At 39.5% G+C, this 21,626-nt stretch overlaps 1 long non-coding RNA gene across 33 annotated transcripts in view; it reads right to left on the reverse strand.

Moving 5' to 3' along the window:
- LOC308177688 overlaps nt 1-21,626 on the reverse strand; it is a 63,753-nt gene that overhangs the window by 35,889 nt on the left and 6,238 nt on the right. For 28 of the 33 annotated variants that reach the window (XR_013939305.1, XR_013939306.1, XR_013939314.1 and 25 more), the window contains 4 exons: nt 19,105-19,212; nt 15,645-15,840; nt 11,887-14,984; nt 7,633-7,756 (listed from right to left, as the gene is read on the reverse strand). This is a non-coding gene — a long non-coding RNA (uncharacterized lncRNA). Of the gene's footprint in view, nt 1-7,632; nt 7,757-11,886; nt 14,985-15,644; nt 18,734-19,104; nt 19,213-21,626 lie in introns of all 33 variants that reach the window. The other 5 variants (XR_013939322.1, XR_013939323.1, XR_013939324.1 and 2 more) reach the window with 5 other exon arrangements.

Genomic DNA, 21,626 nt, shown 5'->3' on the forward strand with positions numbered 1-21,626 from the left:
ACTCAGCACGTAATTTTAAAACAATTGACTCACATGCTAAAAGTTTGGTAGTGATATCAGAAAAGAAAAACAAAGACAGAAATGTCAAACACTAGTACTGCATATAACTCGTTGTAAATCAATAGCCAGGAAAACTCCTGACCTACATGAACAGAAGCACGAAACAAAGAAACCTCAGAATAAAATCCATGGCTGACAGAGCTTAGTACAAGAAAGTTGTGTTTGCAAAAGAAATCCTAGCAACAGTACAGGGTCACTGCTCAGTGCAGACAGTAGAATTGTGAAGGATTATGCAGAAAATGCAGAAGTGTTCAAACAGACTTTTATTCAGTATTTGGAAAGAAGGATGATTTGCTTTCATTGCTTGAAGATGATGAAATACTTTCCAGTCTATTAGTAACTGAGAAAGATGTTAGAATCTATCAGCAATGAACATTTTTAAATCAGCAGGCTCAGAAGCTCCAGAATAGTTGGCAAAGAAGCTCTCGGGTCCACTAACACTGAATGTTAATAGCAGCAGATCTGTAAATGCCCAACTTATAAAATCTGTTAAATGAGAAGGGAAGCAAAGGGAATCAATGAACCATCAGAGGAAAGAGCAACTCCGGGTCAAAGCAAGGGAGGGTTTTTTTCCATCCTATCTGTCGTTAGGACTGTCAAGGGTAACATGGAGTCCAGTTTTCCTAACGAACTGAAGCTACCACCTTTCCTGGGCTCATTTAACCTGATGGCTCTGAAGTACCAAGTTGTCACTTGGCAGTCACTCAAACCAAAGTTTTCTTCTTGGTAAGGAAGCTCTGACTTCTGGGTTAACTTCAGCAGAAAGTTTCAGGATAGGAGTATTGAAAGAAAAAGGCTAAAAAGATACCAGCTCAAGCCTTGTTCCCTGTTACTGCCTACATACAATGTCAGATAGTTTTCTAGCTGGGATATAGTTTTTTTGTGAAGCTTTTCCTTAGGTTCATACTTCTCCCAGTGCATGAGAAGTGGTTGGCTTGTGGCCATGAAATGTTCCAAAACGCGGGCACACAGAAACTCAGGGAATCAGCCTGCAGGACTGCAGTGCTGTGATGCAGTGCTCGGAGTCAGGAGCCCTACCTCTCGCAACATGCACAGGTGTCCACATCTTTGCTGGCTCTAAGTGCCTGCAAGAGAACTGCTCTTAACAGGCATAACTTCCTCTTCTTTGTAAGAAGTTACAGTTACAAGTGAAGTGAATTAAATCAGTGTACACTTTACATTGCTATGTGAGCCCATTAATATAACTGACTGAGTGGGGCCAGAAAACATTATTAGGTAGAAACCATCCCTGCTTCAGGATAGTACCAAAATATATTATATATGCCAATCTGTGCACAAAACTTTCTCTTTGGAGCTTACTGATGTTTTCAACCTCCCCAAAAAGTGTTGCACTGAACAAACTAGTGCAAATTGAATAGTGGGAGTTGTAATACACTCTGTTTGATCTCACATTTAATGTAATGAGGCTTCACTGGAAAAATAAGAGCAAAAAAAAAAAGATTAATCAAAATCCTATGTGAATTTATTTATGGATCACAAAAAATGTTTCTAGAATATCCAAGACATAGTTGAGGGATAAAGTTAGATGAAGTTAGGATTTATCTCGATTACCTAACCTGGCATTAAAATCCTTTCCACTGATCAGCAAACAGAGGGATAAAAAGATTTCAGAGACATTATGTAGGTCTGGAATAATTCCCAGTACGAATTCCTATAAGAAGAGGAATTGTGGGAGGAATACAAATATTAATCAGAAGAAAAGGTTCTAAATTGGGAAACTGTTCTGGCAACAAGACAAAAATCTAAGTCATTAGTGTAACAACCTCTAATCCCTATCAGAGCATCCAGTTTCATGACAAAGATGGACGTGAAATGGCTTTCTCTACAAATGTTTCAGTTTTGATTAATTCTAACATTCTATGTCTGGATGTAACAAATATGTTGTGAAACATACCGTGAAAAAGAGACATTTGGCTGAACAATCCAAAGCCATGTAGATAACTTATTTCCTAGGAAGTGGAGAAACAAATCTTAAAGCTGTTTTCTTCTTAACTAAATGCAGAAAATTCTCCAATGTCCCGTCTTTACAGTAACTTGCCCCAAAAAAAGATGCCTATCTAATTAAGTCCAGAACCATGATACCATTTTGACCCCGATTTCCATTGGCAACTCCCTGACAGGCACCAAAATACCTTATTAATTTTTTCCAAGGTCAGCAGTTCTGATTTGCAAAAAATAAGTAAATATTTTCTAGGTCAAAAAAAGGCAAGAAATGAACAGTCCTGCGGTCACAGCATTCAAACAGAGTATCAGGCAGTAAGCTCCAAGTCCTGCCCTGGTGACAAGCGCTCATGTAAAGCAGATCATCCCTATCCAGAGACCGAACAATATACATATGCATACCAAAGCTCACAGATTACTCAGAGCACTCTTTTTTGCATGTAATTACAAATCTTTTCCTTTCAGAGGCTGTGCCAGCATAAGAAGCTCCTGTGACAGCCCCACAGTTGTGACAGTACATCAGTATTGGGACAGAAAGGGGAAGGAACTCCTTACGTCACATACTGGCACTGGAAGAAGCGCACTTGTAATCACGGTCTTTGAGGTGTGTAATAAAGCAGGAATTTCATGTCGGAGTGGGAGGCTGCAGTGTTCTACCAGGCTCATGGACATGAGGCTCAGGCCCTTGGGTTGTTCAGGCACAGGATGCCACAACTTGAATCAGCAACAGCAACTCCTACCAAAGCCTGCACGTTCTTACAGCAAGTTTCACTTTAAGCAAATGACCTTTATTAAAAAGACCTCAAAAGTACTAATTGTTTTTGCCATGCTGCAGTTCAGTATGCTTTACACCAAAGGATACAAAAGCCACCATCATATTTACCCCCATTTAACTGTTTCCACTTCTAATATTAGAGGCTTCATATGTAATACTGAAGTGTATTTTAAAGATAGCAGTGCTAGATTCAAATTTTGCTTTTAAGTATTGCTACCACTCTAATTAAGTCATCATTCTTTGAGTTTGCACTCTGTAGATGAGCAATACTGCTTTCCAGAGTACGTCTGGAAAGTCCTTCTGAGGTCTGTGGATCCAAGTTCATGGCTGCCTAAGCACACCAGAAAAATACCTCCACTCATTTAAGGGCCACTTGGAAATACCCTGGGGACAGCCAGCTGAGTAACTCAAAATAGAAACAATTTTTTTTCTTCCTACAGCACAGAATGAATGATGAAAATACATCCAAACAATAAAGGAAAATGAAAGCAGGATTGAAAGATGAAAGTTTGGGACCACTACACACAGCTTTATACTAAACTAAATTTATCTACAGTAGAAGTCACGTTCATAATTCAGTACAACCTAGATTTTTCTTCCCCATATCAGAGAGCTGAGGATGTTCTCCAGGCTTACTCTCCACAGTTGTGCATATCTTGTTGGCTACTCCTCTGAGACAATCCATTCAAAGTGACCACGTGCAGGTCATTATTGATTGCATTCAGGATCCTATCTGCAATTTCAGTGCCAACTGTGAAACCCAGGGAGCCTGGACCAAGCAAGATAAGCTGAGCTGAATGTGGTTGTTAGCAATTCGAGTCTTCAAAAACCACAGGAGCATTGCTCCAGTAAAAACCAGATGCAGTACCTGAAATCTAGTACCTCAGTTTCAAACCCCAGGCAGGACAGTAACCAGCTGCAAGCACTGGGAAGTGCAGTACTGCTGGTAAGCTTGTAGTATTTTCTTGACTCAGTCAACTCCGAGGTGCTGATGACCATGAACTATGAACACTGCTTCTTGTTTCCAAGTTCTGGACATTACCTATGCCAATGGCTAGTTCTACGGCTATCATTAGCCTACCTTGTTTTTTAAAATTTCTGCACAAGATTTCAAGCAGCACGTTCCTTTCTCCCTCCTCCCCCCAAAGCCTAGGCTGGGTACCCCACACTTTCTATTTCTGAGACACAAGTTGTGGATGCCCCTTCATGGTGTCCCAGTGACCACAAGAAGAGATGTTGCTGTGGTGCGGACTAGTTTCTCACTCCTGGTCTCTGTTCTGACCTAGCAACTGCCTTCATTGTCCTACCTAGCTGCATCAGAGACCTTCCCATGTACCTCTACCTGGAACAGGAAGGTCAGGGCCTCTATTGCTTCTGACAGTTGAATGAGCCTTTATAATTCTGTTTGGCAGGACACCGGCTTCCCATCAGCCTTCCAGAAATTTTTAATTCATTTATACTTTTGACCTACACAACAGCCTCCGGCAATAAGTTCTACAATTTAATAATATGTTATATGAGAAAGTATAACTTTCTGGTTTAGACCTGATGCCTAATAATTTCATCGGATATCCTTTACTTCTCCTATTCTGAAAAATAATAGCTATCTCCTCTTCATTGTTTCCTATCTAGGTAGAAGATTTCAAGATCTCTGTCCCATGTCTAACTATTTTCTCTGTCCTGATATGAAAACCATTCTGTCTTTCTTATATACTCTCTGTGGGTGGAATTCAGATTAAAACACTTTGATTTAGTGGTGGAGTTTGGATATCTACCTCATAGATTGACACCTACAGATAGAAACCTAAATTTAGGTGTCTAGATCTCTGAGCTAAATAACTCCCACCCATCATTTTTAGCTCTATTTTATCCTTTATGAGACAGGATGAACAGAACTGCACATATTAATCAATATGTGGGTTTGCCAAACATTTATATAGTGACATAATCATATAATCATGTTTTTCTTCTCCTTTTTTCCTTTTCTAAAAATTTGTCATTCAGTTTGAATTTTTGATTGCTGCTGGTCATTGCATCAGTGCTTTCATAGAGCTATCCTGCAGCAATTCTATTTCTGAGTGATAATAACTTAATGTTCAATCCCTAACTGAATAATACATGATTGAATATGTATATTCCCAGACAAACTACTTTGCATTTATTAACATTGACATTCACATGCCATTTCTGACACAGTCACTCACTACCACGAGAACCAACTGCCTCTCTTCTCAGGGTTAAATTTGCCTCAGTTCTTTTTGTATCATTCACAAACCTTGTCACAGCAATATTCACCTTCCTTTCCAAACCATTTAAGGATATTAAAAAGCACAGGGCCTAACTCTAACAGTTGCATGACTAAACCATAGTGCTCCTTCCAGTGAGAACATTAATCTTTTCTCCCACTTTTTGTCCCATTTTGTCTCTGTCTTATTTACCTACAAGAGAACACCTTATTATCTCAGCATAACTACTTTAAGAGTCTTTGCAGAAAGACTTATTGACATTTGTTTGGAAGTCCTTACATACTACATCAACTAGATCAGCCTTACCTACAAGCTTGTTGACATCTTCAAAGATTTCAAATAGATTTATGAAACATGGTCTCCTTCTGCAAGAACTGTAATGACTTTTTCCAAATAAATCACATTTATGAAATTGTCTACTGATTCTCTTCTTTATTATTGTAGTTTGTACCCACTTACTCAGTTTGGAAGTGAGATCTCCTGATCTATGGTTTTCCACATTAGTCCTGGAGTCCTTTTTCTCAAGGCTGAAGACACATTTGCCACTTTCCATTCTTCTTGCAATGTGGTCTATTTAAATGACACTCTTCATGCTACATTTAGCTTTCTCTCAATCTAGTGTTAGAGGTCTTTCAGAACTCTAGACTGAGTATCATCTTATCTTGGTGCCTTCTTACTGTTCATTTTATTGATTTGTTCCAAAATGTCCCCTACTGAAACTTCATTTAGGGACAATTCCTCATACTCTCCACTGCTTCACCACTAATGTGCCCCTTTCCATCCTTCCTCTACATTTGTTCCCTATTACAGCTTCCCACCCTTCTGCCAAGTTTCTGAGGCATTAATTATGTCAATAACCTCCCTTCAAACCAGACATTCTAGTTCACCTCATTTAGGGCTTCGGACTCACAGTATTTGTATAGGTATATTTCTATATTTTTTATTGATTAGTTGCCCATTCTTCATGGCGCCTGCTTAGCTTGGACTTTAATTGCTGAGACCATTCTTTGCTATTTCCTTCCTCAATGTTATTGATTTTAGTTCTTTCATTTTTTCTAAATTACAAGAATTTGCTTATTTCTCTAGGAGAGGAGCTGCCATCTTGAACCATGTGTTGTTGCTTATTTAGTGAGTTTTCACAACTGTCAACTATAAAAATACCTCATTGCTTTTGAATGTTGAAACCTTACAATCTAGTTTCACATTGATTTATATAGCCTCTCTCTCTTGTAAAAACTATCTCACCAACAACTGAGAATCTGCTTGTCTGGTACTGGGACAATTTATAACACCGTGATTCCACTTTCAGAATTTCTTTCCCACTCATTCTTCTGCCGTTGGTATCCATATGATTCACAACACCAGTTCTCTCCAGCGCTAAATGTGGATACAGAGGTCCAGGAAAGGCCTCAACAGCACTGCAGAAAATGAGACTTACTCCTAGATTTTAATAATATATTTTGTTAATACCTCCCAGTATAAAACTTGTGTGATCAATCACTCATGTTTTATTTTTGATTTTCTCTAATTCCCATATCTTGCCATAGCATGCTTTAACCTCAGTCAGTTATCCCCTTTTTATATTTTGGTATTTATTTGCTCCTTCATCAATGTGACACATAGCATTTGTCTCTTTATTTCATAGTTTATCTGCGGATCATGCTCTCCAGTTTCTCAAGATCATTAGAAGTTTGACCCTGACTTTCAGAGTGCATCTTGTTTTATCCACAAATTCTATGAGTGAGTTCTTTGTTAAATTATATAAGCTATTAATTAAGACACTGGATAGATCAAGACCCAGGACATACCTCAGCAGGACTAAAGTCAAAACCACTTCTCAGTCTGACAGTGCACCATTGCCACCCACACGACAGTAGTACCACATACCTTCTAAACGATGAACCTCAAGCTATGAACAGCATCCTCCCTGCCAAGACAATTAACTTGGCCACGGATGCCCTCACTCTTTTGTGGATCTGGACTAGAGTCTACAGAGAGGAGGGCTCCCCACTGGGTGGACTATTTTGAATACGCCACAGGCCATCTTTGCTGGGAGCCCACTTAGGGCCTCTGCTCGCGGCAGCATGTGGATCTGTCTGCACATACGCAATAAATCTCATTGCCCCAGGAAGCACTGGCTTTTCTATGCTTTCACAATACAGTTATGTGTTAGAGGAAGGGCTGCAACATATGGTCTCTCCCTTATACAGAAAGAAGGTAAGTGTCTCACCCAGCCAGAAATACTGGGCACGCTGTTATAGACCATATTTCTTTAGTCTGCTTCCGAGGGAATCATGTGGAACAGTTTCAAAAGCTTTCCTAAAGCAAAATATGTCCCATCTGCTGCCTCCTCTTCATCTACTAGACATTATTTTCTCAAAGAAGGAAATTACAGTGAGATCGCATGATTTATTCCTGGTAAATCTATATCTTTTTTTTCCTTTTTATCTTCTATTTGCTTTAAATTGATCGTGTAATATTTTTTTCAGACTCACTTCTGGGAAGAGTGGTCTCTAATTCCCTGGTTTCTGGTTTCTCTTTCTCAAAAATGTAAACTGTTTGTCCTTGTATAGTGCTCAGTGATCTTACCTGCACTTCCGAGAACTTCCAGGATAGTCACTAATGCTTCAGCAATTGCTTCAGCTACTGTCTTCCTTGCACACCTGGCTATCGCATCACATACCCAGAGCGGTTTGAGGCCAGAGCTTCTGATCTGGAGGAGCAAAGAGAGAACAAATATAATACACAAACACAGTCTAAAAGGACATCAGGGAGTAGGCCAAGCTCAGATTAGCTGCTCTTATCTCCCCTTCAAGGAGGCTCAGGCTCCTCTCACAATGCACATTCAGCACAGCACATCCTAGCAGGAAGCTGCCTTCCAGCTGAGGAAAAGCAAGCTGACAACGCTAGGAAGGCTGTATTTCAAAATGCATTTTTAGTTGAGAACGTTTTGTCTACTGCACTGATATAAATTTAAATACCAGGAGCAACAGCAGCCATGGATGCAATGACAGAGATTTGCTGACTTGTAGGCAGAACATGAAGGGGTCTTTTATGAGACACCTATGTGGATGCTAGAAAGTGCTGGGGAGGAGCATGAGGTCCTCCTACATGTCACAAATTTTAAAGGGAAATGCAAGCTAAGGATCCTGGAAGGCAAAGGCAGTCTGCTGGCTAGAAGATTTAGCCCTAGGGTACTGTTGACAGTTTCTCTGAAATCCTTCCAGTTATACACACAACTCCAATTAGGCTGAGGAGAAGACAACACTATCCGGAGGTGAGGGTCTCCATCAAAAGTCAAAAGCAAAATCAGACTTTCCACAAGCAAAATATATATGATGTGTTTAATTAAGCGGGAGCTGGGGGAAATCTGTCATGAGCTAAGGCAAACAGATTGCTAAGGGTTGGTAAAACAAAAATACTTTGTGTATCCAGCTACTTCAGAGAAAAAGCTTAGCACAGAACAGTTCATAAGTGGAATTGTATTATATCAGGATGACATCAGACTAAGACGTTAAACAAAGGTGCCCCCCTAATTAAGAATTATAAGTGTGTGTATATAAATCAATACTAATACCACTACTAATAATAAAAAGCTAGGTTAACACAGGTAATAAAATCAGATCTTGACACAGCAGAACACAGTAAAATACAATGACAAAACTGATGTTATACCGTAGTGCATGGTCATAAGCTATGCAAAAGAAAGTATAAGTCATAAAAGTGAAATAATTTATTTTATTAAAAAAAATGTTGTAAGAAATCTAGCAAAACTAAAATTTTTAATGGAAAAGGCTATAGACTGAAACTGGCTGTACCAACTGAGCTGTAAGAATGTAAATATATGTAGGGTTATCTCATCAGTCACCAGAGAAAGAAGACTAAATGCTTAATGCTGAGAGGTGAAATACTAAACATGAGGACCTCTATTATTCATAAATAAATCAACATAATGTTACAAAGGAATAAAAGGTTAGAGAACAAATTTACAGAAACACAGCATGACTGCTTTTCAGAACTACTAGATCCAGAACATTCAAGAAGAGAGGCTGCTCTCTGCTTAAATATTATGCAAGATATGAAGGGAGTATTTTCATGAAAAGGCAGTCAGTTGATGGACCAACAGAGAATATGGGCTGCTCTTACAGAACAGAAAATTGTGTCTTGAGTACAATGGTTATGACTTAGGTGGTCTTAGTGGACAAGGAACTCACCACAAATGCTCAAGGTAAAAGCGTGATAAAACGGGAGAAGTGATTAGAAGTAAGGAATCAGCTCAACCTCCGGGTACAGCACCACTGAAACCACTATTATATCTAATTCTGATGTTCACATTTAAAGCTATTGAAAGATTAGATTGGGGGCAGAAAAGAGCCATAAGAAGCATATGAGAAGAGAAGAACGTGTAACTGAGAAACTTAAACAGCTCAATTGTGGGGTGATTCAATAAATACCTTCACAAGGGGAAAATATCAACCAACACTTTTTAATCTAGCAGAGACAGAAGAAAGACTAAGGGCTGAAAAATGAAAGTGATTCAAACCAGAAATGAAACACGCTTTTTTTTTTTCTTTTTTTTTTTTTTTTAACAGCATTGATGATTAAATTTGGGAACAAACTAGCCCCTGAAGTGATGGATTTTGAAACTTTTGACATCTGGAACATATGTTCCCACGAAAAGTTCAGGTTTTGATAAATAAGAATATTTTTTCCCGAAAATTAATTTTGTCAGAAAATTCTCAGCCACTATTTGGGTTACTTGCCTATTTTAAAAGGATATAACATGAGCCAGCGAAACAGCTCTGCACATTGAAAGTTGGTCAAAATGATAATTAAAAATAGAATAATGGAATTCCTAGATAAGGAACATGATATTGTAGGAGCCAATTATCACAGTGTCTGTAATGAAAGTTTTGCATCACTAAAATTTTAGAATTATTTGAAAACATCTTTATAATAATGATCAAAAGGGAAATGCTTAACATAATCTACTTGAACATTTGAAAGCCTTTTGACAGTCTTTTTCACGCAGGGCTTATTCCAGAAGAATCCTATATGGCCATGTATTATGGATGCTACATAAAGCCAAATCACAGACTAAGATGCAGAGACTAGAATAAGAGCCAGAACACTGCCTACTATCACAAACAGGTATCTCACTACAAGTTTTAGCTTTTATGTAAAGGTGCTCAGTGACATCATTCCGAGTATAATTTTTGTAATTGCAATCAAGTCACCAAGAACTCTCATGTAAGTGCTTTTAATACACTACAGGAATGAAATATGACACACAAGGCACAGACGACTTGTAGAGCATCATTAAACATACCACAATCATTAACAAATGTGCCAAGGAAGACTAGTACATCTGTATGTAATTCAAGCGGAGGAGTTGGGCTCCATTATTTTTTTTGACTAAAATACTTCAGAAAACTCCAGCTTATCCTGAGTCAATAGAATGTGAAGCATCACTGAAAAAAAAAAAAAAAACACAAACCATCCTCTTGGGATTTTTCATTGGACTGAAAATTGTGGCACTTCTCAGTAAATGTCAGGCTTATCAGTGTTGTGAGTAAGCATCAGTTAGCTCTCAAACAAGCTGACTCTGTTCATTTTTCTCAGAACTGTATGTAATATTCTCCTGGCAGGGAACAGCTCTTTTAGTAGACTGCAGCACAAATTTGTAAAAGAAGCTTGCCTCAGCTCTGATCCAAAAACCAAAAGAGATCTAGGATATATTAGATCACTGTAGGAAGATCTGTTTTTTGACTATAAAGCCTGGATTGTTTGGAGTTAAGGGGATATATGAAATAACAGCTTTTCCCTTTAGAGCATAACAGATGGATTCATTGTATGAAAATGTTCTTCTTAATACTTAGTTACCTATTTCAAATTACGTCAGTAGATTTAAGTATACTTTTGACCTGTGAGTGGCTAACGACATCAATATTCACAACACATTTTCATGCTTTCATAAAGATCCTTTGCTCACTTCCACCATGTAGCTTTTCTCTCTATATTGCTAGATGAGACCTAGCAGCATCTTGGTGAGATCTTCATTAGCATTCAAATAAAAATTCATCGCTTGCTTGTATAGTGGGGAGATGAGTTCAGTGTTCACCATTACCATCAGAAGTGTTTACATGCACAGCTACATTTCATTTTCTTTTGACAGAACATAACAAAGCACAAGAAAGCCTGCTCTGGGTCAGACTGAAGGTTCCCCTACTACAGTGCCTGGCTTTCAATACAAATGCCTGAAGAATGAGTTTAAGAACACACTGAGAATACAGTGATGCTTTCTTGGAACATTATTCCGTTTCCCAACGTGCCTTTGGATTTTTTGAGCTGCTGTCTTTGGTTTTACTATTTAACAGGTTATGCTTTAACTTAATTTCTCCCCATTAACTTTTCCTGCTACCCCCAGAGCACAAGTAAACTTTGAGCACCCATAATAACCCACAGCAAAGGATTTTACAGCTTAATTACAAGTTTTGTGAAGAAACATAAGCCAGATTAAATTGATTCCTAGTTCTTGCTTTAGAAGAGACATTAAAAGGGCTTCTCAGTTTGGAGAGAAGACAACGAGGGGAATATGAGTAAGGCTTATACAATTGTGGCCATAGGTATGAGAGGTGGGCAGTCCAGGCAAATGGACCACTAGTCTGATCCACCAGAGCATTTCTCATGCTGGTGTAACTACATCATCCTACCTGCATCTTTAGTAGCCTTACAATGGATTTCACAATGGTTTTGTAAATTGTGGTTTCTCACTAGAAAAGCTTTCCCTAATACATCAGGTTTTATCCATTTGTGCATTTTATTCTTATAATTTTCACTCACTTGCTCAGTAGAGACTCCAATGTGACGGTCTGCAGTTCTCCACTTCACTCCTGGGGACCTTCTCGGAGACTGTTGACACATTTACCATCTTCCATCCTTCCTGCAGGGAGACTGATTTAAGTGACAGGTTACAAACTATAGTAGCTCCATAATTGCATATTTGTTTTCCTTCGGAGCTCTTGAGTGAATACCATATGGTCTGGGCACTTTCTGACTCTTCATCTTATCAATTAGTCCTAAAATGCATTTTAACACCATTTAATTTGAGACAGTTCCTTACACTTGTCCCCATAAGTTTGACTCTCACAGGAGAGTAACTTACCTCAACCACAGTGAGCACCAACAAAGGTTTGCTTTTCAGTACTTTTCCTCTCTTACAGTAAATCACAAACCTCTGGAAAAGTACCTGATTCTGGTAATTTTGAAAATATTTTTACTAGCAGTTTTTATTATTCCTTTACTGAGTTTTTCTTTAAAGTTTTCCCTTGACTGCCCTTCAGGTTTAGCTCGACAGTTTATGTTTTGTGTTGGTGGCTTCTGGTGTTTTGTGTGTGTGTTGGTATTTTTTGTTTTGTTTTGTTTTTAATAGTTTCTTTATTTGCTCAGAACTCCAAGATTTTGAATACTCTCTTCTACTTGACTGTTCGAATATTGTCTTTTTGGTCCCTTGCAGAATTATTCCACTTAGTGATATATTGCTCTGAGCTTCAGATAGGATATTTTCATCTAGTTTCTCATCTTCTGCATGCTTATAACAGCTGCTTTTAATTTCCTTTTAGGAAGCTCACACACTTTTGAGCAGATCCCAGTTTTAAGTTAAGTATTACTGTGAAGTAGTTGTGGGAGTAATCAAATACCCCCCCTCCTTAAGACAATCTGTCATTAATGCTCAAAAAAAAAAAAAAGAAAAAAAAAAGATAGGTATCCATCCACCGAGGTGTTTCAAAAGCGGAGACACTTTGGAGGAAACAGAACACCTCCAGCTGGAGAGGGAAGGATAGAGAGGACTGCACCTTTGTGGCCTACAGGAATTAATGATTTATGGATGACAGCAAAGCTGTGTTGCTTTCTGAGTGGCTGGTGTCCAGCTGACCTGGAAAAAAAAATGCTGTCAGAAAACAAACAAACAAACAAAAAACCCCCAAAACAAACAAACAAAACACAGCTAAGAGTGGGCAAACCTCCATGGGATGCAGAGTGGCCATGCACCTCTCCCTGCAAAGCAGGGCAAGCACACAGGGGGCATAGCTCTTTGGGTGCTATGGCATCAGCTGGCGTTGTCCCAGAGTTGGACACGTCAGCAGCTGGTCAGACTCAGTATCCTGCGGATACTGGTCGCCCTCAGAATACCAGCCTGTCCAGGAAGCTTTCTGCTCGCAGCTGTGGATGTCCAGCACAGTAGCACCCCATCTGCAGGGACAGGCTCCTTCCTCATGCAGACAAGGGGTACAAAGCATGGTGTAAATGGGAATACAGATCAGGCAGCTGGCAGCACCCAGGCAGGCCTGCAGCTCCACAACAACTCACAGAACGAGATGTACCAGATGTTTCAGCCTCACAAGGAAGCCACATGCATGTCCACCTGCAGGAACTGTGTTTTGCCTCCTGCAGTGTTGGTCTCCTGCAAGAGTGTTGGAAAATGCTGGTGTTTTGAGAGTTACTTTCCTTTCCCAAAATTGGCGGTACCACAAGTTTGTGTAGCTCAGTGAATATCAACAACAAATAAATAAGAACTTGGAGAAATGCTGTTCTCCACTCCTCCTCCAGCACCACTTGTTTACACTGCTGCGATGCAATCTGAAAAATGCCATCTATAATGAATACTAAATAGTGGGAGTCTCTCTCAGCAATGTGTTACTAAACCTGATTGCTGTGCAGTATAACACGCTAGGAGAGAGCGGGGGTTTGGCTGTGTTTCTCAGTTTCATGCAGTCATAGAAACTGTCAAGCCTAGGTGCCTCTGTGATCTCCAAGCAGCATGTCTCCCTACACCCTCTCCTAGCTACCCATTTATTTAAGAAATGATACCTTGTTGCTGTAGCTCTGTTCTTTCAACCATTTTTATTGTCATGATTATTTCTGTCTATCTAAAATTTGTGTGCTTTTGCAATTTTAATTTTTTTCCAAGCCAATTCACAGCAATATGTTAACAGCTGCCTTGTAATAGAACTCACCTAGAGGTAATATGCAGAAGTCCTCACTATTAAAAAAATGACTCACCTCTCTGTTACAAAATCCATACTGATTCACTTTTCACCCCTGCCCTCAGTAAATTCCCGTGTGTCTCAGCTTCATCACCAAGAACATTTCCAGCCTCACACTGAGTACCTGCCTGTGGAGGGCACACACAAAACCAAAGGATGCCAGAACGCAAGAACAATTTTCACACACCAGTGATTTCTAAAGTACTTCTGCAGCTTCTCAAGCTTAAAAAACTGGGAAGTAGATGGGAATCTATACTGCTGAAGATCGTGAAAAAAGGGACGAAAGAGGATAGAGTCATAGCAGGTCCCCCACACACTTCAAAATTCCTGTCCCCAAAATGGAATGCATCTGCCTATATTCTGGGACTTGAATGACACTTCAGATTTCCCTCCTCTGCCAGCAGTTACATATTCCAAACGTTTCAAGGCACAACCATGATAATTCTACATAACAAAATGCACAGAGAAATGGTACTGACCATAACACTCGTTAATGAAGAATGAAGAGTTTGCTGGGGGATGTTTTTTGACCTTTAGAATACTAAATTCAGGCAAAATAAGTTTCTGAAATCCAGCAAAGGGTTCATACCAACGCAATGCACATTTCTTGTTTGACTGATATACTGGAGCGTTCATGTAAATGTGTATACACTTCCTGTGTGCACAGTATCAAACACTCCAGCAGAAGTGCTTTGAGACAAAGCCTAATACTTTGTTTTGGTCAGATCAAACCTACAGTCAGGTAGGTGCACTGAACAGAAGATACTAAAACTCATCACACACACACTTACCATTGAGCTGTGCAAAGGTCATCCTCTTCTGTGAATAAGCCCGTGTCAACACTGAGCATATATTAGAGTTCAGAAAACACTTTACTGAAGAGATCCAGGCTTTCTGGGTTAAAAGGTTATGAAATTTAGTCTAATCTCTATTTCTATTTTCTTAGATGTTCACTACCAATCTGATATACGCAAAGAAGTTAGCACAGCCTAAATTTAAGGTTTCCCAACTTCTTTTGCATGACCCTGATCATATTTCTACAAGACTGTTCAGACTTGTATTTCAAACTGTTCAGAATACTCCCAAGCTAACCTGAAATTTCTTTTTCAAGTTAAACCGAATTTGCACAATAATTTCTCCAAATGATTTTTTTTTGTTACTAAAACACTCCTTTCACCATTCTCTCAAGAACCTTTTGTGTCTCTGTGCTTCAGCACAGGAATTTCACATTTGGCACAGGGTTTCTACTGGTGAGAAGTCTGTATCATTGTCGTCACAACTGTCCTCAAAATTCTTACATTTCAAGCAACTTGAACCACTAGCAGTTATATTCTGCAAGTCAAGCAGAGTAACTAAGATACCGAGAGATTTAATTTCTAGGAAAAGAAAAACACAAGAACCATCTGAATGATTTCTAAGCACATGGAAACTAATAAGGAGATGAGTACTTGTCAACATGAGCTCCTTGTGAAGAAATCAAGCAGATTCTGTCTAATTTTCCTCTCTGAAGGGTAAGATCTTGCAGATAGGGAAGAAGCAGCAGATACCACATACCTCAATGCTACTGAGACTTCTAACTTTATCCAACATGAGATGCTAGTACAAGAATGCCCAGGTGGAGGACATGACACAAATCTGGTTGGAATCCACACTCTGAGAGCAGTTTCCAATGGTTCACCGTGAAATTTAAAGTACAAATGGAATGGCTACTCAGCTGTTCATCAGTTCCATTCAATATTTTATTGATAGCCTGGATGAGGAAATGGACTGTGTGTTTATTAAATCTGCCAAGATTAAATCTGTGAAGACTGGCTACACACACATGGGGGACAGAAGTATTAAAAACTTTTGACAACTTGGACAAGTTGTCTATAAAAATAGGAGTCATCTCAATTGTAATAAGCGTAGCATTTTAACTTAGGCAGGAGTACGGTGCACAAATACAAGACAGACATCAGATGGGCAGAAAGCAGTCTGAAAAAAAAAATCTGAAGGTTCTGATAGATCACAAGCTGAACAGGGGTCATCCTCTTGAGCGATGAGAAAACACTGCACAAATACATTAACAGAAGAATTACCTGCAAGACATCTTGCAGGTTCTTTTGCTGTACTCAATATTAGTAACGCCTCAGTGCAGAGGCATGTCCAGTCTTGGGTACTGCTCCTCAAAAAAGGTTGACAGGCCAAGCAGCAAGAATAACAACAAAGGTTAGAGGTCTGGAAAACATGACCTGAATCAAAAGACCGAGAACAGGAGGTGCTCAGAAGAGAGAAGACTGAGGAGAGAGGCAATAACAGTCCTGATTAAGTCAGGACAGAGTCAGGATAGGTGCAGTAACAGTCCTGTAGCAGACAAATGTCTGCCACAAAATGGAAGATAAACAACAGTTCTTCATATGCCGAGAATGTTGTAAGCAGATCCGATTCTGTTGTGGAAGGAGACGGACTAAGTGATCTGCTGAGATTTCTTCCAGCTTCATTCTTCAATGATTCTGCGCTCAGCTGATGCTGATTAGAGTTTGTCTGTACTCAATTTGTCCTGATGTACCCTAGTGATACAGTAATTGCTCATGCACATTTACATCATTTCTGCATTAACATCATCATTAGGGTTACGGCGTGATACCTTCAACTCACCATCTTAAGACTATCCATCTTACAAATTCCTTATCAAAATGCTATTTGTCAAACCAGCTGGACTTGCAACTCATTAATCAAAAGCCATTTTAATAATTAGTCCTCAAATAGTAGTTCAATAAAATCTTTGTATCTTAATTTTCCTTTCTAACCAGTGCAGTGGGTAAAAGGGTTTATAAGCATTTGGCACTACTACTTTCATTCTCATAGAGGCCAGATTAGAGCAGCTGGTGACAGTCTCCCATTCCTCCGTCATCTATAGCATCTGCATTTTTTTTCTAACATTGTCATAATCTGATGCCTCTCAGTTCCAGGTTCTGATAGAAGACACCAGACCACGGCTGCTGCCATGAGTATCTGGCCTACTCCCCAGTACAAGAACAGAACCAGCAACATCTACATTCTGACAGCAGAAGATATGTATTTGAAATTTTATCCAGATTATCCATTTCAGTGATTACACATCCTATTTCAAGAATGTATTACTAATGTCTCTGCCACTGCACAGAAAACAGGCAGAGCAGCTGACTGACATGACTGCTTCTTAGGAGCAATTACTTACTTCAGATGCCAAGGGAAAGCATTGCTGCCTTATCTAAATTATAATCAATTACCAATACTGATCAGAACCAGCTATAGCTCAGCATCCCACAGGTCTGACCAAATTAAGTGGTTGTGCTATAATATTGCCGAAAGGAGAACAAAGACCCTCACAAAATTGTGCAGGTTCTGAAATTTATGAAAATATAGCTCAACTTCACTGGCATACAATCAGTTAAATCAACAGTACATAAAGACAGATATAATGCAAGCCACACGCCTTGCTAGCTCTGTATATCCTTACACCATTGTTAAACTGAGTAGATAACGTCAGAGGGTGGAAATCCAAAAGATTCCAGGTTTATCATCTTAATTCTTTACATCTTCTTCTCAAGAATTCACACATTTTCTCTTCCATTCTGATTACCTTCTTTGTAATGTATTGGTTTTCCTACTTTTACTGAATAATTCCTGGTCTATTATATCTATAATTATACTAATAATTAAGCATGCCTTTTCATCAGCTAGCAGCTAATTACTTCTGCTCCTACCCAGCTTGCTCAGAAAACAGTCAATTCATCTGTATCCATATCACTCTCCCTGTTGCTAAGCAGTCAATGCTAGTCAGCAGTGGCACTGTAACTGGTGTTGTTTGGTTCACCCTGGCTTTAAATGTATTTCGCAGCAGCTGAGTGGTGGTGCCTTTCAACCTCCAAGCAAATGCTTTTCACTGGTAAGCAAGCTTTAGTCACACGCTGATGTGCGGCACCTGCTTGGCAAAGACTGCTTGTCCCCCGCCAGTTCCAGAGCAGCTTCGGAGCTGTTAGTAAGCAGCTACTGCTCACTGCAAGGTGCAATTGGAGAGACCCAAAAAGAATCAGCTAGCATACCAGCCTCTGCCACCTGCGGTCTTCCTCCTTTCGCTGTCAGGCCTTATCCAGGATTTTGTTATCTGCAAACCAAAGTCATGACGTAATCCAAGCCCTAGCTTCTCTGACATTATCCCAGTGACGGACTACTTGTGTTCACACACTGTCCTTCCAGACTTCTTGGCACACCAGCTCACTCGTATGTCAGTTCATGGGAGAATTGGACATTGTCTGCGTGACTCTCTGCTACCTCATTCTGGTTCTCACCAGCATAGTGGAAACAGCCTCCACTCCAGAACACTCCGGATAGTTAGTGTGCGACTTCAGTGGTGTGGTAACAAATCAGCCCAGATGGCTTTTTTTCCAGTTCGCTGGAATTTTAATTGTTGTAGGTGGGAGAAGGAAGCTGATGTTCCAGAGCAGGAGCACAAGAAAGATGTGGACCTGTTCGAGTGAGTCCAGAGAAGGGCTACAAAGATGATCAGAGGCTGGAGCACCTCTCCTACGAAGAAAGGCTGAGAGAGCTGGGGATGTTCAGCCCGGAGAAGAGAAGGCTCCGGGGTGACCTCTTTGCAGCCTTTCAGTACTCAAAAGGGTCTTATAAAAAAGATGGAGAAGGACTCTTAACTCAGGTAGATAATGATAGGATAAGGGGGAATGGTCTTAAACTAAAAGAGGATAGATTTAGACTAGACGTTAGGAGGAAATTCTTCACTGTAAGGTTGGTGAGGCACTAGCACAGGTTGCCAAGTGATGTTGTGGATGCCCCATCCCTGGAGGTGCTCAAGGCCAGGCTGGATGGGGCCTTGGCCAACAGGACATAATAGGTGGCATCCCTGCCCATGGCAGGGGGGTTGGAGTTAGACGATCTTTAAGGTCCCTTCCAACCCAAGCCCACAATTCATACAATTCTTTCTATGATTCTATGAATTCTTGCAGCCTCCAGCCCCAGCAATCCACTTCCTCACCTGTTCACACTTAAGGTTGAAATTGTAGTGGCTGATCTTTCCATCCTTCCCAGACACCGGGCTAGGCCAACACACTTAATCCTTTCATCTCATTCATGACTGCACACTCTGGAGAAAAATAAATAAATAAATAAATGTTAGCAAATGCAGTGGTTGTGGTTGATTCCAGAGAAGGGGAATTCAAAAAATGAGGAAATTTGTAAAAAATAAAAATAATAATAAAAAAATGCTCAGAGTGGCAGCCAGAAAGGTAAAACGTTTTCAGATGGCAGGTAGACTATTTTAGGATTCTATATTGGAGGCTCAAAGCAAATGCATATAGCCTGTCAAGAAAGACTTGAGAGGAAAAACAAAAAGCTAGCATCATAAAACAGCAGGATCAGGGAGGCTGTTGGAAGTTAAAAGGTACCCTGCAAAAAGCTGAAGTTGTGTCTGAAAAAGGAAAACTAAAAAGAACATAAATTCTGGCAGACTAAAGGTAAAAGCACAATAACGCAGACTGAAAAAAAGAGTTTAGAAACAGTTTGCTGAAGAAATAAAAAAATTGTAATAAATCCTCCTTGAACACATCAAGAGCAAGACGCTTACAGGAGCCAGTGGGCTATATAGATATGAAGGAAGCACTTAGAAAAGATAATGTCATAACAAAAAATACAAAACTTTCTTTTTTTTAAATCTCTATTCACCTGGAGGATCCTGAGAAACTCAGAGACCAGCATCTTGTTTATAAGAGATTCATAGAAGGCTTGTCTTGATTTTAAAACATTGTTAAGAGTAGCCCACAAACCAGACAAAACGAATAACAAAGTATCACTGGAAGCAGATGATATTCATATAAGATTTTTACAGAATGTTAAATATGAATCGTCTGAGCTAATACCTATAGTATGTAACCTTTCCCTGAAAATTGCTGCGATTATCAAAGGACTGGAAGGTAACTAGTAAGAAATGAGTTTTTAAAAATAAATCCATCGGCAATTCAAGAAACCACAGAACACTAAGTCTAATGTCCATACTGGTCATATTGGTGGGAGCTCTAGTAAAGAACAGAATTAGCGTATACATGAATAAATTTAACACATTAAGGAAAAGTAAACACGGCTTTTGCAAAAAGGAATCTGAGCCTCCTAAATCTGCTGGAATTCTTTGAAGGCATCAAAAAAACAGACGAATAACAGAGATCAAGCTAAGAAATTTTCCCTGTGTTTCCAATTCACCCCAAGCTTCCATAAACTTCAGACATTTAAGGTGATCTCTCATCAAAGGCTCTTAAATAAACTAAACAGCTGTGGACTACAGGCAAGGAAGGACCTCACAGAGATAAATAACTCATTAGATACAAGAATCAAAGATTAGACTAAAGGATGAGTTTTCTCAGTGGAAGAAGACCATCAGTGGAGTCTCACAGGGATATGCATTAAGGCTATAGTTTATTCAGAAATGATCTGGAAAGACGGTGGAGTGGTGAAATGAAGATTTCTGATAAAAATGGAATTTGTTAGGATAATAATTACTAGGAAAAAAAACAAACTTAAAGACATCATGACACTAAGCAGCCTCATGATAAAATGTAAGATAAATTTCAGTGCTGACAACTACAATCTGGCTATCCGAGAAAAGCAACACTAACTTTCCACATAGAGTACGGAGTTCTGAACCAGTTTGCACAATTTAGGAAACGCATCTTGAAGTTATAATAGCTAGTTCTATGAATACATCACCTCACTGCTCAATAGCAGTCAAAAAAATCAGAAGTTCAGACTTCTTTAGAAAGGAAAGTATGACTATGTCACTGTATGAATTCCTGGTGCATCTGCTTCTTGAATATCAAGTGCAGTTCTGGTACCCTCACCTCAAAAAAAAAAAAAGAAAAAGAAAAAAGCCTCTAACAGAAAAAGACACATGGCAGAATGACAAACATGATAAGAAGTACAAAACTGCTTCCACGTGAAAAACAAAGTTAGCATGCACAGGCTGAACAGAAAGCAATGACTTGCCACTTGTCTTTCCCAATTGTACTGAGCAGGCCAGGTGCCTGAACGGGGAAATGGACATCGTACAAGAACTCTGTCACCCGCTTTTTGTTCAGCCACTGAAGCCTTCATATTCTGTCACATGAGAATTTCAAGGCATGCGTGAGAATTGCCACAGCTAGGCTTCAGGAACAGATTTCAGACAATCCCAGCATGATTTCAGGAAAAAACATATGGGGAGAAAAGGAGGAACAAAAGACTGCTGTACTTGCAGTACTTTTTGTGCCCGTTACTTTTAAGTCATCACTCATTAGAGGCCTCCGCTTCCTTTCCCATCTGCCCTCCCCATACTACAATTTTAGAAATTAAAAAAAAAAAAAGCACCCACAACAAAAAAAAAAAACACAGAATACTTAGGCAGCATTTACTAACATTTAACTGACTCTGGCAACCCAGCCAGGTTGCCTCCACAGCAATGCATTTTAACACAGCTCCTTTCACCTTTTTACACTTCTCTCATTTTTCAAACTCGTTTGAGCATTGTGGGTT

The sequence above is a fragment of the Anser brachyrhynchus genome (assembly GCF_964034855.1).
Source record: "Anser brachyrhynchus genome assembly, chromosome: 14".
NCBI classification, from domain to species: Eukaryota; Metazoa; Chordata; class Aves; order Anseriformes; family Anatidae; genus Anser; species Anser brachyrhynchus.